This window comes from Adiantum capillus-veneris, chromosome 26 (genome assembly GCF_014529385.1).
Source record: "Adiantum capillus-veneris isolate H3 chromosome 26, ASM1452938v2, whole genome shotgun sequence".
Taxonomy (NCBI): Eukaryota; Viridiplantae; Streptophyta; class Polypodiopsida; order Polypodiales; family Pteridaceae; genus Adiantum; species Adiantum capillus-veneris.
The window spans coordinates 51,611,176-51,614,813 of NC_140956.1; the positions used below are offsets into that span (position 1 = coordinate 51,611,176).

The 3,638-nt window shown below is 46.8% G+C and overlaps 1 pseudogene; it reads left to right on the forward strand.

Moving 5' to 3' along the window:
• Window positions 1-386: 386 nt before the first annotated feature.
• LOC147423447 (uncharacterized) lies at window positions 387-1,036 on the forward strand (annotated as a pseudogene).
• The last annotated feature ends 2,602 nt before the right edge of the window (window positions 1,037-3,638 follow it).

Below are 3,638 nucleotides of genomic sequence, written 5' to 3' on the forward strand. Positions count from 1 at the left end.
CACTACAAGCGACTAGTTCTACTCACTCACTCCCCATGGAGTCACCCTCACAGGTCCAAGATTTCTCTATGACACCTGTCTTCCACCATGGACTAATCTTGTGTTTTTTTAATGGTGATGGTGACAGGTAACAGAGATCTCTTTTGCTTAATGTGCTAACAATTGAAATCCTTTCTTCCAAAGCTACAACCAATTTTTTTACTCTCTCTCAAACCTGTTGTAAAAATTGATTTTTTGGCATTAATATTATTTATGAAGGCTCTTGGATGAGGGTGTTTAGAATTCATGAGTTTCCTGTAAGATCTAATTAAATTTTTTAATGAAGGGTGGAAAGTCATTTGGGCAAAAATCTTACCATCTACTCTCTCGGTGGTGGCCAGAGTTGGATGTTAATACCTTCTGAAAGGTTGGATTTAATATACCAACTTCTGGCCTGTAAACAAAGGGCCTTTAAAGGAACCCCAACGCCCTCCATATTTGATTTTATATTTTTTTATGAAAAGTACTGACTCGTGCCCCCTTTCTTTACTCTAGCACCCAAGTGGTTGGGACCTAGCCCTAGTGGGAAAAGGTTACGACTTCTTCTCCCCAGCCGTATCACCTATGGTACAAGGACTCCTCCTCTGCATCTCAGATCCCACCTTCCACCACACCGTTGTGGAGGCGGATTGAAAAGCCTTGGGAGAGGATAACCTACTAGTACTCCATGCCCTAGATTTAGCCTCTTGGTTCAAACTTTACACCATGGCCATAGCAGACCCTCCGTCGGCCATTACAAGGCTCAAGAATTTTCAGAGAAATCTCTCCGCCATCACAGAAAGCGACACCAAAGAAGAGAAAGACTGGCTGGAATCAAGTCCCAACCTCATGCGCAGGTTCATGGAGGGGCTTGGGCAGAAGTTAAGAAATGACCCACTTGTCAGGCAACGCAAGAAGCACCTATTCAACGGCTTTACAGAGGTAGTGGAGACTGCACCTGTGGCCATAGAGAGCCTTCTTCTACCAGCGGATCTGGATGAGGAAGAGCAATCCATAGCTGAAAAGCCTTTTGCTGTATCAACCCCTCAAATGTCTTGGAGAACATGGTTGCAGCCACCCCTTTTTCTATGTCTTTCTTCAAAAGCAGAAGGTGCAGCACCTCTTTCGGATGCACTAGAGGCGTGAAGGGCATCATCTCTACCTCACGAAGGGACACTAACTACACAATGCAGGTATGGAATGTTCACAGGCCCTTCATTAAGTGCGGTTGTGAGTTAGGGGGCATGAATGCGGAGACAAAGCTGTATGCATGAATTTTGTCCATTTAGTTTTTGACATCTTAGAAGAGTAGTGATGTTCATTCCTAGGACACCCGTGGTCTAGCCCCTATTCATTACTTTTGTCATTATCTAGTCTATGTTTATGTATCATCCATGCATTTACCCCATGACTTAGCATCCTAGCAATCACGAATGACGTGGCCTAACACTTGCTTCCTAGAGTCCTCCCTATCTCAACTACAAAGAGGGATCTTGGTATCTACTAATTAACTCTCCCAACTTGTAGCTTAAGAAAACTTGGGGGACTTCTCTAATTTTGAGCACACATTGCCGCTACTTACAAATATGGGGCAAACGACAATGTAAGCATCTTAGATAGTGAGAGCAAGTTTCGAGCTAGAAATGATTCATGAAATGAGAGGATATTCCTTAGGGCAAGGTACCAGTCTTTGAGGTAGACACACTTACACGCGAGATACATGTGGTAAACATTGTCTATGAAAATTGTTTATTAACCGACCTTTGCACAAAACAACGTTTGCAAAATATCATGAGTATTTATACTAGCAAGCACTTAAGAATATCCCACCCAGTCCACAAAGTTACCTTTAAATTTCAAAATGGAGACGTGCAGAACTTTACTGCAAAACCTTCAAAATAGTGATCAGGGTTGACCTCCAAAATCTCTTTGGCAGAAAGCCTCTCAAATCAACAAATGCAACATCACTGAAGTAAGAGGAGGTCAGCCGAGCCTATCCCCGGCATCCTCAGTTTCGCCCACAAGGCGGGCGAGGCGGCCGACGTCCCCGCGCTCGTAGGGGTGAGGTAATGAGGACGCAAGAAATATATTTATGTGGACGTCCTCAAAAAAATTCAGTCTGCTCATCAGCCTGGCCAAGGGATCCCGCCGATGGTGAAGACAGACCATCACTAGGTCACGTGCCTTGGCTGCAGCGACGGGGGTGTCGTAGGTGCCGCAAGAGATGCGGGTGTTGGGACCCATGCCCACAAAGTGGTCCATTCGGTTGGCAGGCACAGTCACCTCGGCCAGCCATCTCCCGCTCGGCATGACCCTGGGACCCACTAGCCGTCGACCGTTATTAACGTTAATGTTGCCGGCCATCCGTTCTGCCCTGCAGTACAATGTGCAGTGCGCGCGCAGACACACACACACACACACACACACACACACACACACACACACACACACAGGGTAAGTACTGTAACGTAGTAAGTAATCCATGCAGGACCGATTGCTGACCTGTAGATCCGTTGGCTCTTCCAAGACTTCCAACTGTACAAGGTTGCACAACAAGTTGATGCATCTTTTGCGGACAGTCAGGAGATGCATGTGGCTAACACGCCTTGTCAGTCAAAGATGCCTATTGCCAGGGATATATATGTTGATGGATGCTCCGCAGAGCTAGCAGGGCCCGCTAGCATTGCATCGGCATTCGGTGGTCTCATGTATGAGATGCTGATCTTGAGACCGGATATCACAGCTGCAATGGGAGCATTTGCAGTTGGGGTTGTCAGTCGTTTGTTGACTGATGATGACATAGTGCACGAGGGAGATATGCAGGTATTGCGTACATACTTGCAGTACGTGTGCAGTACGTCTGGTGGTGTATGGAATTACACGGGAGCAAGACAGTCGGATGCACACCATCACAGCCAGTCAGTGGGCATCAGTTGAGAGCAGTTTTCTCTCGTCTTTTGTAGTCTTTAGACTAGGTTCTCTTGCTTAAAGGCACAGTCGCCTTTAAGTGGGAGGTTGTTGGGGTATAGGCGCCTGTGCCTTGCCCGGTCGCCCAGACTCTGGGCGCCCACTGACTTGTATACCTTATACATAGCATAAGTGTATAGGGGGCTGCGCACTCTTTGAGTCTCCCCACCCATATCTGTGTGTCATGTGTCTTCTTCTCTCTCACACTCTCCGTCTGTGGTGCTCTCCGATCCCCCTTCACACTTGGCATGTGGTGATTGTCAACTACTATATTCCACGATGGGAGACAACCAAAAAAGGGAAATATACTTGTTTCCTTGCTTGTGCCAGGGAAGTACAAAGTGTCAAATATTGAAGTCTACATCGAGCTCGTCATTAAGGAGTTGGAGGAGTTATGGAGAGGCATTGTTGTTGTCAATGCCTCACTTGCAAAGGGGGGGAGAGAAGCCATTGTGGGGGGAATCCTTATGTGGACTATGCACGACTATCCTGGGCTTGGCAAGATTTTTGGTAACCCCCTTTTCCTCTCTTTTTCTATCTCTCTCTCCCTTTAGTTCACTCATCTCTCTAACAATATGATATGTACGCAAGGTTGTCCACATCGTGGCATAGTGCATGTCCTACTTGCGGGCCATCGTAGGTGATGGAGAGGC